Here is a 14,586-nt window from a genome sequence, read left to right as displayed (position 1 = left end):
TTGGAGCTTAAGCTTTCTTAAGCTTATTAAGATTATTAAACTCAAACTTAATGAAAAGTTTATTATCTACTTCTCTGAGAATAAACCACTTGCAAAAGAGCCTTGGGAAGTGGTCCTCCATTACCTAAGATTGGTCCTTTGCGATCCTACAGCACAACAGGGGGTTCTTCATTGCCAGGAATACGCTGGTATTGATAGTCATCGCGAGGCTAACTGTAGAGCCCGTTTGTTCCAAGATCTTTGCCTTTGTACGAGATGGTAAGAAATTGGAAGCCCTTGATATTAGCTTCACTCTGATACTAGTGGTGCGCAAATTAGGTGCTAGATGTGTTCGTAGTGAGTGCCGGAAGGTCTCCAAGAACAAAAAACTCTACTTAAGCTCAAAAAAGCAAGAAACAAGATTTGCATGACATGAAGCAAAAAGAAAATTTGGGTACAATCTCTCCCCATGCCTTGTGTGAGTGCTTTACAAGGCATGTATTTATAAATTTATTCATCTTAAAGCTCAAAAATAGTCCAATTTTACAATAAGCATGCTTTAGCTTTTGTGTTTGGCTTTGTCTAAATAAAAAATAAAGTAGTTCGGCGGCCTAAAAGTCAAGCTGTGTCCAAATACAATGTCCAATAATGAAGTATTTAAACCGTACGTCCATACACATACAAAATAATAAATATTTGTCAAGTGCTTTAATAAATAAGCACGTTTAAATAAATATTAGTGTCACGTCTTTAATGATAAGATGCACACCCATAAAAAATGATAATTTCTTCTAGGTAATTTGAATTCCCAACGCCACTACTGCCTATTCTACATATCAACTGAAGCATTCACAATTGTTAGAAAATAATAAAATTAAACTAACAAAAGTGAATACCTAGTAATCTTTAGCTACAAAATAAATAAATAGATTGGAACTATGTCCCAACCTTAACTTAATACGAGTGCACTCTAAACTCATAAACATCCATTAATTTAAATATGCATTTTGTGAAATCACCCGCTATGGAATCACCCACGTGCACATTAAATTAACATGATGCTCGAAGAAAAGGACAGGCATCCCTATCAACTTCTCACACAAGGAATCCACCTTGTGTATGAGCCTCAAAAAATAAATATAGTTTTAGGGAATTCATCACAAAACCTCACTAAATACACCATGGAATATGCCTCCTGGCATCATAACCAAAAGAACATCTGAATAACCAAAGCCTATTGAAAAAACAACCCTAGATCAAGAGATGGAAGGCACGACAAACTAAGAAAGACGAAGAAAAGCAAGCAACCAAGATACAAATTGCAGTCTAACATAGAAACTTCAACTGATCTCAAATGAGTCCTAGAAGAATGAATTCTGGGAAGAAAAATCGAGTTTACCTTAAGAAAAATTCTTGGAATTGCCAAATGTTAATTTCATGATGTAATTATTAATGTAATCAAAAGGAAAAGATAATATATTAGTGATGATGTTGAAGAAACAGTACATGCTTTTTTGTAAGCTCTTCGAGTAATTGTGCAGGATGATGAAGAGAAGATGAACGCATAAGAGATTCAACTTGAAGCAATTAAAGAATTAATTGCAGCAATTGAAGTTGAAGATAAAGAAATCATGGAAACAAAAATTGAAGAAGTAAAGGATGAAAATATAAAAGTTAGCTGGTCCAAACCAATTGAGAGCCTGCCTCTCAAAAATAAGGTTGTCTACAACACATGCATGATGAGGATGAAGCTCAATTCATTCTAAGCAGTCACTACTCCTGCACGCATTGGGCAAGAGCAAAAATGGAAACAATTGTCAAAATTGGAGCAAAAGAAATGCCATGTATTGGGCTCTTAGACCATGGTTCTAAGATAAACCTCATGGCAAGGAGTTTCTATGAAAGTGGCAGATGGCCCATAGATGTTGATCCAGGCTAGCGAATGAGAGCCTCAAACAATTCCTTTGGAGAGTTATATGTGGCATGTCCCAATGTATAGGTAACTATTGGAGACATAAATGAAAGGAATGAGGAGCTTGATGAACATGGCTACAGGACATTTCTAGTTAACCATATTCATGATTATGATAACATTTTGACAAGGTTATACCCTTTCTGGACCTAAATTAAATTTTAGAGTTGAAGAAGACCTAGTGCTCAGACATTTGTGTGGCCCCAATGGAGGTAAACCTTCAACAATCAAGATGGATGCCATCCAGAATGTAAGAAAAATGCACAAATATATCATAGGTGAGAAGATTTCTTAGCGCATGTGTATTCTAACTTATATGGATACCACGTTTTGCTCATGTAACCGACAGTCTTTATCAATTACTAAGGAAAGGCCAAAGATTCTTTTGAGGTAAAGAGCATACACTCACTATACACAAATTAAAGAAGTTGTTAATTTTAGCTCCCACTCTCAAAAGGGCTGATTATTCAAATGGACAACCCATCATCCTTACTGTGGATACAAGTCTGATTGGGATAGGATGGGATGTTGATCAAGAATATCTTGAAGGTAAAAGGTATGCAATTCGTTTTGGTGCAAAGGTTCTCAATGAACATCAAAGAAGGTATGCATAAAAAGGGAATTGTGTGGAGTTGTAACAACATTAAAGTGTGATTGTGCATACTTTATAGGTGCTCATGTAGTGGTAGAAACTGATTGTTTTCCACCCTTGGGCATGATTTCCAACTACACATCAACACTCGATATTGCTATCCTAAGATGGATTGTATACATTAAATCTCTCAATCCCGAATTAAAGCATATTGCAGGAAAGGAGAATCCAGTTGTTGGTGACATGCTGTCATGCACAAGATATGACAATGAAGAGGAACTGATGGAAGAAGATGAAGTTGAAGAGTTTATACTTGCTAAATTCCATTCCATAATTCTTGATACTACCTTTTTAGCTGTTGCATTTGCAAAACCAAAGCTGAAAAAAAAAGTGCAGTTGATCTTTTTAATGGTACAGTATTAAGTACAGCAAGAATAGAAAAAGGAACTGCTGAAAATAAAAAAACAATAGCAAAGATTAAAGACTTGCCTATGGAAGAAGGGTGGTCAGCTAGAAGGCAGTATGCTCATTGCATTACTCAAGTTCTAGTTCATTTCCTTGAAGAAGATTATGAAGAAGATTGGATGAAGATGGCCAATATTTGAGCACAATGAAGAAGAAGGAGACTTGGGCTGATGAGGAGTTCAAGCATATTAAGAGGAAATATTATGGATTTTCTCTTAAAGATGGGCATCTATGGAAGCACACAAAGAAGAAGAAAGGAGCGCATGTCTGAGTTTTAGGTAACAAAATATTGCAGCAATAAGTAATAAAGGAATTTCATGAAAGTTTTTGGGCCAGCCATAGAGGCATATGGGGAACCTTTATTGAAGGCAAAGACAAATACTAGTGGTAGAACATGTATCGAGACACATAGAGCATTTTGTGGAAATCTATTATGTGTGTCAGATATACTCTTTGGTTAAGCATCGAGATGGGTTACAATCGACTTATCCATTGTCTATACATTATAGATGGGTTATTGATCTTGTAAACATGCCTACAGGGATATGGAATATCCGGTGTTTAGTGCTTGCAAGAGAAGATCTAACCAATCAAGTTGAAGGTAAAGCTTTAACAACCAAGTCCACTCAAGATGTTTGTTAGTTTGCGCTTGAAAAAGTATTTTGTAGATATGATGTGTCAGCAAATTAACTGCAAATAGAGGAGAGTTGGATGCCAATGAGGCACACAACTTCTTTGCTCAATTGGGTATCAAGTTGGCTTTGATATTTGCCTACAATCGTGAAGGAAATGGGAAGAGTGAGAGAAGGCATCAATGTATTCTCAAAGCTCTAGCAAAGTCTTGTAGAGGAAAGATTAAAGAATGGCCTAAAATGTTGCCTTTCACATTATGGGCTGACTGGACTACTCACAGCACCAAAACTGGCTATATGCTAGCTGAACTCATGTATGGGCAACAACCAATTATGCCATTTGAAGAATCTATTCTCACATGGAGTCTTCTATCTTGAGAGAAAGGCATCAGTAGAGAAGAGTTGCTGACTTCGTGCATATGGCAGCTAGAAAGAAGGTCTGAAGGTGTTGAAGCAGCTATTGAGAAGCTAAAACTAGCAAGATTAAAGAACAAAAGAAGATTTGATAGGCAACATTGACTTCGGCCAAGAGCTATCCAAGAAAATGACTGGGTGCTTGTCTATAACAACAGCCTAGACAATCAATACAGTGCTTCTAGAAAGATGGTTAAGTATTCATTTGGCCCATATGTGGTAAAGATAGTACATGACAATGTCACATATTCATTGGCTGAATTGGATGGGACAAGCATGAAGGTACCAATAGATGGAAAAAGAATCAAGCTCTTCAAAGGAAGAGAAAGTTCAACATATGAGCTAGAATACTTGGATATAATCCAAGAGCATGAAGACACGGAAGGAGAAGATGACTTCAAAAATGAAGAAGAGGACATGATAGAAGAAGAAAGCTCCTAATACATAAAGTGGCACATACCAAAGGATGTGTAGGTTAGGAGGGGGTGAATGTCATGGGATTTTTTGCCCATGGTCTAAACATAAAACTTTTATTCTTTACATATATCACTTGATCAATTGTAATATAGACATGCCACATAGATACTTGTCTAGTGCAATAAGTCTTAAAAACCTAAGTCCACCAGCATATGGCATGGTGTGATAAACATGGGGGCTCTCTACGTTAAAATACAATAAATTTATTTTGGGTCCTTAATAAGATGATTTGATCTTGGTTACTTACTCTTAACCTTCCTTGCATTGCTTACATGAAGTTGCTACAAGTTCTGTAAGTCATGGAACATTAAACAAGAGAAATGTGGTCATGAGCACATGACTTGGTAGGTTCCCTTGGATTATATTTTCTAGAAGCCAATGATGTGGTTGTGTACTTATGATATTCAAGAGTTTTAAGTGTACTCAGAAGCAAAGTCACAAAGAAGATGGAGTTGTCTAAGTTGACTAAGTGTGGGACATTGTGTATGCATTAGCCTTGCTTATATGGACTTATTGTGGAGCATTTGAACTACATGGGGCATTCGTTTTTTGCACCACATTTTGCAGGCATCTTTAGGCTGAGAATAGGGCACCATTGATGGAGGAGGAAGAAAGGTGTCCAAGCCACCACACAAAGGGGAAGCCCAAGCCATGCAACCATAAGCAACTTCAGAAGACTCCACTTCAATTGTAAGTATCTCCCTTCCCATGCTTTGGCAAAAATGGAAGGCCACTCTTGGCTAAGTAAAATAGGGTAAATATGTATAAAAAGGAGGGCAGCAACCCATTCAAGGATTTTTCATGCTCATGGAAGAAGAAAGAAGGAAGCTTTGAACATTGTTTATGCCTACATCTATGGAGTAACAACTCTCTCCTTTCAAGTGAGCCTCTTGTTCCACTCTTGATCTTTCTTATCAAGACTTGTGGGCTGAATTGGAAGGCCCAAGCATGCTCTTTAATGGAATGAATTTTTGTTTTATAAAGCATCTCTTGCATGTTTCAAGAGATATATGCATTTGTGAAGAAAATGAAAAGGGTGATGTCTTATGCACCTATCTCTTGAACTCTAAACTCATAAATGTCCATTAATTTAAGTATGTATTTTGTAGAATCACCCACCATGGAATCACCATGTGCTTATTAAATTAACATGACACCTGAAAAGGACAAGTGTCCCCGTCAACTTCTCGCACAAGGAATCCACCTTGTGTACGAACCCCGGCAAATAAATATAGTTTTACGAAATCCATCCCAAAACCTCATGGAATCCACCACGGAATTAAAAAATCATGGAATCCACCATTGAATATGCCTCATGGCATCATTATTTGTGATCCACTTCTTTAATCTTCGTAGAACTTGGGCTGTTCTTGGTTAATATGAGTGACTATAAGCTATACTCTTTGTAAGGAAGTTTCAAGGACATCTTTTGGTGCTATTATGTGATACTTTTGGTCTCTTCTTCTCAGCTTAAAATAGGGTATTTCATGGCCAAAACTTGTAAACACAGATTCTTCTTGATATACAATCATTGAAAGTACAAACTAGACTTGTAATTTCCTCTACATAGTATCGTGTTTCCGCTTCATTCAAGGGAGGATTCAAAAAAAGACTTTTGGTGGTTTCTTGCCATGCTTTGGAATTAACCTCAGCTATCCATAATAGTCAATCCATAGGCTGAAGCTTTTATGAAGCTACTTAATTCAAGTTACATTGATCTAAGTCATGAAACTCATGATCTTTTCATGAAAACCCAACAATAGTGATGCTAGTTCTATAACCTTGATTCATTCAAAGGCTAATATAGGTAGTCTTCTTCTTAATCTCCTATCTTCATTGTACTAATCAATTGAAAAGAGCAAGTGTCTTGAAGATCTTCTTCATGCTTAGGCTGAATTAGACAGTTATATTCATAGGCAAGGAAGGGTAAGACTCTTGTATCAATTGAAGTTGTACTCTTGTTTACAATTCATCCATCTTTGTGATCATAAGTTTCAAACTCTTAACCCATTTATTCAACCTTCTTATGTATAAATTTGTTTTTCTAAGATAAGTCAAAGTAAATAGTGAACTAAAGGTTGTGAAGTTCCTCTCGAACCCAGAAACATTCACTTGTATCTACCTATCTCTTGAAGACACATCTCCATCTATCTTGACCAGTTTTCTTGCCAAAACCTTGTGGTGACCTTCAAGGCTACGTGTTGCAACAATGAAGTAATAAAAAACCCTTTTCTCGATAGGATTTCATCTAAATACCAAGACATGATTGTGTGTCTCCTAGATCCACCATGTCAAATACAGAAGATAAAACCTTCTTTACTCATCGACGGAAGTTGAGATTGTTAGAAACAAGTATGGTATCATACACATATAGAACAAGAATAACAAAAATATCATAATAGCACTTGATATATAAGTTAGGATATGAAGAACAAGAGATAAAACCTTGTTTTGTAAGGAAGAGATCAATCTTTTGATACCAAGCTCATGAAGATTGTTTGAGACCATATAGTGCCCGATGAAGTCTGCAAACAAGATTTTCTTTATGTTTGACTACAAATCCCTCTACTCACTCCATGTATATCTCTTTCTTCAAATTATCATTAAGAAAATAAGTTCTCACATCCATTTGGTGAACCTCCAAATTAAACTCAACATCAAAAACTAACAAGACCCAAATATTGGTTATAAAAACAATAGGTGAGAAAGTTTCTTAATAATCAACTCCTACAATTTGTGAGAAACCTTTGGCAACTAACCTTGCTTTTAATTTGTCAAATGTTCCATCCAATTTTGTTTTAGTTTTATAAATCCACTTGCATTTAATAGTAGAATGTATAGGTGGTAACTCAATTATAACAACTCATGTACCTTTAGAGAGAAGAAATTCATACTCAGGTTCCATGTCCTCCTACCATTGTTCCTTTTGTGGGGATGATATGGCATCACTATAATCAACATAAAGATCAATGCCAAGGTCATCATCAACAATAATAGGTATAGGTTGTTTATCGTGATTTGAGGAGTCAATATTATCCCATGAAGGAGGTTTATCATCATACACAAAAGAAAAGAAAAAGTGAGTAATGACTTTGTATCATCAACGTTTTCTATTGACTACATCCTCCTAGCATCCTCTTGAGACCATTTGCTACCCATAAGTTGCTAATTGAGAATAGCATCACGACTTATGATTACCTTCTTGGAGGATGGATCATAAAACATGAAAATTTGAATATCGAATGAAAATAACTTTTAAACCAAGAGGATTAAGTTTTCTACGAGTCTCCTTGGGTACATGAATATAAGCACTACATCCAAAAGTTTGAAAATATGAAACAAAAGAAGTTTCACCTATCCAAGTAGTAACTTGAGTAATTTAATCATGAATATATGTGGGCACCACATGGGTTCAAAATAAGGTATTTTTAATATACCATTTTTATACATTTTTTACATGTAGAAGGGTATAATATAAAGGGGTTATTTACAAATTGAATAGAAATGAGTTATGCTTTATTCAAGAAAAAATTATAGATAAGGATATTTATAAATACGCCTTAAATGCACATGATGTAGAGGATATAAATATAGTAACTTCCCAGAGAGTAGTAATGAGTATTTTACCAGAAGGAGCAGTCATAGGAAGACGATTTTACACAAATACTACTATTAAGACTGCTTTTGCCTCGAAAGATGTAGAGGTGCACGCGAGAGAGAAGAGACACACCATGTAGACTCCCAAATACTATTTCATATTGATCACAATCTACATATATATAGGTGAGACCTAATCTAGATAGGGTAAGCTATATATAGCTCCAAAACCCTCACGTAAGCAAAGGTCTCTAGCTACAGATGAAGAAATCCTTGCGGAGCATAAGAAAGAAATCTGACCTCTTATATACAAATGTATAGATATGATCAAGAAGGATTATTGAGTGCATGTCAAGTGAGTTCGTGCATGTGAAGTGAAATTGAATATGTATGTACAAAGATGACCAAGAGGTTTGAGGTGTATGTGCATGTGTGAAGCAGATTAATTCCCATAGATTGAAGTTGAGACAACTCCAAGCTTTGAGCATAACAAAGTGAAGCGTGGTTCATTGAGTCCTTTGGTGAATATATCCGTAGTCATTTGATCACTTGGACAATGTTCAATCATGATCGTGCCTTTCATTACTTCATATCAAACATAATGATAATGCATTGCAATATGTTTGGAAAGAGGAGGATGACCAATATCTGATAGAACTTGCTGAAGCCATACTAACACTCAAGCAGCTAAGGATATAGCTACATATTCACCCTCTTTAGTGAAAAAACAATGTAGCATTATCTCTTGCTAGTCTAAGAAACAAGACATCCATTGATAAAGAAACAATTTTCACTTGTAGAACACATAGATAAGTGAGAGCTTGCCCAATCTGCATCTGTATAACCCAAAAGGTGAAGTGAATGCAGAGAATCAGAGTTTTGTTGGTGCCAATAAAGCAACCCAAAATCTTTAGTTCCTTTCAAATACTTCAAACCTCATTTAGTTGCAATCCAATGTCTAAGGCATGGAGAACTAAGATGTTTTGCAAGAAAATTTGTAGCAGAAAGAATGTCAAAGTGAGAACTTAATCCAACAAATTGAAGAAATCCAACAAGATTAGATGTAATGCTGATTGTCCATCATTCTATAGAAAGTGACAATTTTTGGTAGAGGATGTGCAAAAACCAAACAAAACTTTTGAATGATATCTTCTATAAACTTTGTTTGATTTAGTAATAAAACACATTTTCTTGATAATGTTGAATCTGAATACCAAGACATGAGTGTATGTCTCCAAGATCCACCATGTCAAATGCTAAAGTTAAGACCTTCTTTACCTATTGAAGGAAGTTTAGATTGTTAGAAACAAGTATGGTATCATCCACATATAGAGCAGGAATAACAAAACTATCATTGTAGCTCTTACCATATAAGTTAGGATCCGAAGAACAAGAGATAAAACCTTGTTTTGTAAGGAAGAGATCAATTTGATACCAAGCTCATGAACATTGTTTGAGACCATAGAGTGCCCGATGAAGTTTAAAAGCAAGATTTTCCTTATGTTTTGACTACGAATCCCTTTGGTTGCTCCATGTACATCTCTTCCTTCAAATTGCCATTAAGAAAAGTAGTTCTCACATCCATTTGGCAAACCTCCAAATCAAGCTCAACAACAAAAACTAACAAGACCCGAATATTGGTAATACAAACAATAGGTGATAAAGTTTCTTGATAATCAACTCCTACAATTTGTTAGAAACCTTTGGCAACTAGCCTTGCTTTGAATTTGTCAAATGTTCCATCTTCTTTTTTATTAGTTTTATAAACCCACTTGCATTTAATAGTAGTACATCTAGGTGGTCACTCAATTACAACCCATGTACCTTTAGAGAGAAGAGATTCATACTCAACTTCCACAGCCTCCTGCCATTGTTCGTTTTGTGGGGATGATATGGCATCACTATAAGAGACAAGGTCTTCACAAATATTGAGAGCATTCTCAAAAATATCAACATCATAAGCATGATAAGTACCATGGTCATTATCAATTGGAAGATCAAAATAAAGATCCACACAAAGTTCATCATCTATAGTTTTGCCCAGCAACGCCAAGGTCATCATCTTCATCATATTGTTTTATCTAGAAATTATCTATAGTGTGACCATTTCTATTGTAATAAAAATAATGTCTATTAGGAAACTAGAGACAAGAGAAGTTACCAGCACGATGGCTCCTACTTGTAAAGCATTGAAAGAGATGATTTCGAGAAAGTAAAGCTTAGTCACTTCGTTCTGACTATGTGTCCTATTGTGAGATCATAACTATTTCTTGATTTGTGTGTCATTTTTCATGTTGCTGTGTATATTCAATCCAATGGTATACAAGCTTGATCAAAATCAATCCCATCTTTATTAGATAATATAGTAACAATATTATCATAAGTAGGATCCTTTAGAGTGTCAAGAAGTTTGTGTTACTGAGGGCTGAAATGATGAACGGATTGCCTCTTACCCATCCAACCTCCAATCCTCACTAAGAGAACTAAAGAGGGGCACCACCTAGCCAAAGGGAGGATGGGCTAGGACATCCCTTTTCTCAAAGAGAATCAAGAGAACCAAGACACAAATTTACAAGAGAGAATACATGTACTAGACACCATATTGGAATATAAGAGAGAGAGATGAGAGGAGAGGGAGACAAGAGGAGAAGAGGTAGAGGAAGCTTGCATTATGCTACATAATAAAAGAACTCACTCATAGCTTCCCTCAAAGAGATGAGGGTATTCTAGAATGCTCTCATGGACTTGTCATTCTCCCTCCTCCCTCTTTTCTAAAAGAGAATCAAGAGAACCAAGACACAAATTTACAAGAGAGAATACATGTACTAGACACCATATTGGAATATAAGAGAGAGAGATGAGAGGAGAGGGAGACAAGAGGAGAAGAGGTAGAGGAAGCTTGCCATTATGCTACATAATAAAAGAACTCACTCATAGCTTCCCTCAAAGAGATGAGGGTATTCTAGAATGCTCTCATGGACTTGTCATTCTCCTCCTCCCTCTTTTCTAAAAGAGAATCAAGAGAACCAAGACCCAAATTTACAAGAGAGAATACATGTACTAGACACCATATTGGAATATAAGAGAGAGAGATGAGAGGAGAGGGAGACAAGAGGAGAAGAGATAGAAGAAGCTTGCCATTATGCTACATGGAATGAGAAGATGAGAAGAGAGGGAGATAATAGGAGAAGAGGTAGAGGAAGCTTGCCATTATGCTACATAATAAAAGAACTCACTCATAGCTTCCCTCAAAGAGATGAGGGTATTCTAGAATGCTCTCATGGACTTGTCATTCTCCTTCTTCTTCTCTTTTCTCAAAGAGAATCAAGAGAACCAAGACACAAATTTACAAGAGAGAATACATGTACTAGACACCATATTGGAATATAAGAGAGAGAGATGAGAGGAGAGGGAGACAAGAGGAGAAGAGATAGAAGAAGCTTGCCATTATGCTACATGGAATGAGAAGATGAGAAGAGAGGGAGATAATAGGAGAAGAGGTAGAGGAAGCTTGCCATTATGCTACATAATAAAAGAACTCACTCATAGCTTCCCTCAAAGAGATGAGGGTATTCTAGAATGCTCTCATGGACTTGTCATTCTCCTTCTTCTTCTCTTTTCTCAAAGAGAATCAAGAGAACCAAGACACAAATTTACAAGAGAGAATACATGTACTAGACACCATATTGGAATATAAGAGAGAGAGATGAGAGGAGAGGGAGACAAGAGGAGAAGAGATAGAAGAAGCTTGCCATTATGCTACATGGAATGAGAAGATGAGAAGAGAGGGAGATAATAGGAGAAGAGGTAGAGGAAGCTTGCCATTATGCTACATAATAAAAGAACTCACTCATAGCTTCCCTCAAAGAGATGAGGGTATTCTAGAATGCTCTCATGGACTTGTCATTCTCCTTCTTCTTCTCTTTTCTCAAAGAGAATCAAGAGAACCAAGACACAAATTTACAAGAGAGAATACATGTACTAGACACCATATTGGAATATAAGAGAGAGAGATGAGAGGAGAGGGAGACAAGAGGAGAAGAGATAGAAGAAGCTTGCCATTATGCTACATGGAATGAGAAGATGAGAAGAGAGGGAGATAATAGGAGAAGAGGTAGAGGAAGCTTGCCATTATGCTACATAATAAAAGAACTCACTCATAGCTTCCCTCAAAGAGATGAGGGTATTCTAGAATGCTCTCATGGACTTGTCATTCTCCCTCCCTTTCCTTTTCTCAAAGAGAATCAAGAGAACCAAGACACAAATTTACAAGAGAGAATATATGTACTAGACACCATATTGAAATATAAGAGAGAGAGATGAGAGGAGAGGGAGACACGAGGAGAAGAGGTAGAAGAAGCTTTCCATTATGCTACATGGAATGAGAAGATGAGAAGAGAGGGAGATAATAGGAGAACAGGTAGAGGAAGCTTGCCTTATGCTACATAATAAAAGAACTCACTCATAGCTTCCCTCAAAGAGATGAGGGTATTCTAGAATGCTCTCATGGACTTGTCATTGTCATTCTCCCTCTTCTTCTCTTTCTTCATTCTCCATGGGCTCTTTATATAGCCTTCATGAGGGATTAGATTAAGCTAATCTTCTTGATCAACATAATCCTAGATGATGTATGGCATCTTTGAAAATATGGAGCATAGTGAATGGGACAAGTCCCCACCTTGGTCATCATGCAAGAAGCCAAGGGTGGTGGTAGACAAAATAGATAAATGGAGCTAGATTACAAGAGGTGGGTGGCCAAAGCACATTATTATAATATATTTACAAGAAGGATAGAGTAGAAAGTTGGTGTGATGAAAGAGAGAAGAAAATTGCATGTAGCCAGCAGTCTGCGCCTTCGTAACTTCAAATCCGTGAGGAATTTGAAAAAAGTTTCTTCTGCAACTTTGTAGACCAGGTCGAAACCGATCGGCCTTCGCGGGAATTTTCTTGAAATTAGCTTTTTCTTGGGAGTTATTGAGATTATAAAAAAGGCTTCCAAAAGCTGCTTTGACTTTAGTATCCCATATGTATATAAATACATATAAGCATGTGACAAAAGGGGTCCATGCTTGTAAGCTTTTGTGCAAGATCCAAATGACACCATGATGTGGATATTGACTTGTGTGCAAGGGTGAGGTGTCCTCTAATGATGGTGATAGATTCCAAATCTTAGTGATGCAGATGGGGCCCATGTGTAGTTGGAGGCTAGTCCTTTGAAAAAATCTATGCATTCACTCAACTCCTAGGTGTAATCCATTTTCATCTTCACTAAGATAACCATCCCTTTGACCCTTTACATTGACATGCCTTCTAAGAACTTGTTCCTCCCATTTGCTAGAGTTATCATAATCGAGAAGCAATGTAACATACCTAGTGCTTGAAGAGTAAACCCAGAGTGATATGGTAGGCTCTTGATAGGGGCTTTGGCCAAAATTTTGTGGTAGTAATCCGGGTTGTAAAAAACCCGGATCAGTTACCGATTGCTTTTGTGGAATGGCATCACCACCAATAGCCAGGTGATTGATAATGTTCTTGAATGATTCAATATGTGTTGTCATAGAAGTTCTTATGTTTTGTTATAATTCAATGAGTTGGCTACTACAAAGATAAAGTATTTTTGTAATAGATTTCTTCTTAAAATTTGCTATCAAACACTCCCATATAGCTTGTGAGGTTCAAAAAGTACATACATCAAGCATAAGAGATTCTTAAAGATAAGAAAGAATATATCAACGAGCTACTTTGTTGCATCTGACCTAGCATTATAAACGATTTGCCATTCTTCAAAGATAGGTCATTTAGTTACAAGGTTATTATCATGAGCCTGATCAATTGGTTGAGGCAGACATTCATAATTATCAACTTCTTGTTCATATCATTCTCCCAAGGTAGCACACTCCAAGTAGTAATAACATTCTCAATAGGCAGAGTTGGATTTAGACCATACACCAACTCAGCAAGGATATATCCATCCATTGTACTATGTGTAGTGCCATCATCCCATAAAGCATACGGAAGTAGATTGTGCCACTCTTGAATTTGACCTTTGCATGCCTCACCTAAATCTTTGATGATAGGCGAGTTTTTGTGTTCACTTTTTCCATTTCCCTTAGGGTTGTATGTTGAAGTGAGAGAAAGATTTATACCCAACCTCAAGAAGAATTCCCTAGAGTCTTTTGCATCTAACTCTCCTCAATCTATAGTTATCTTTTTAACACAACCATAGCAGTAAATAGCATCTTCCAAAATAAATCTATATACTACACTTGTAGCCTTTGTTCTTAACGCCTAACCTTCCACTTGATTTGTTAGATCTTCCCTAGTAATTACAATGTATCACATTTGCCAAAGTCCCATAGGCATAGTTACCAAGTCAACCACCCATTTGTAATGCATGGCTAATGGATGGGTAGGATGTAGACCATAAGGATATCACTGGAACCCCAAGAGGACCACCA

Source organism: Lygodium microphyllum, chromosome 9 (genome assembly GCF_053477565.2).
Source record: "Lygodium microphyllum isolate KBCC chromosome 9, Lygodium_microphyllum_v1.1.10, whole genome shotgun sequence".
In the NCBI taxonomy this organism is placed as follows: Eukaryota; Viridiplantae; Streptophyta; class Polypodiopsida; order Schizaeales; family Lygodiaceae; genus Lygodium; species Lygodium microphyllum.
This window is presented reverse-complemented; position numbering follows the sequence as displayed.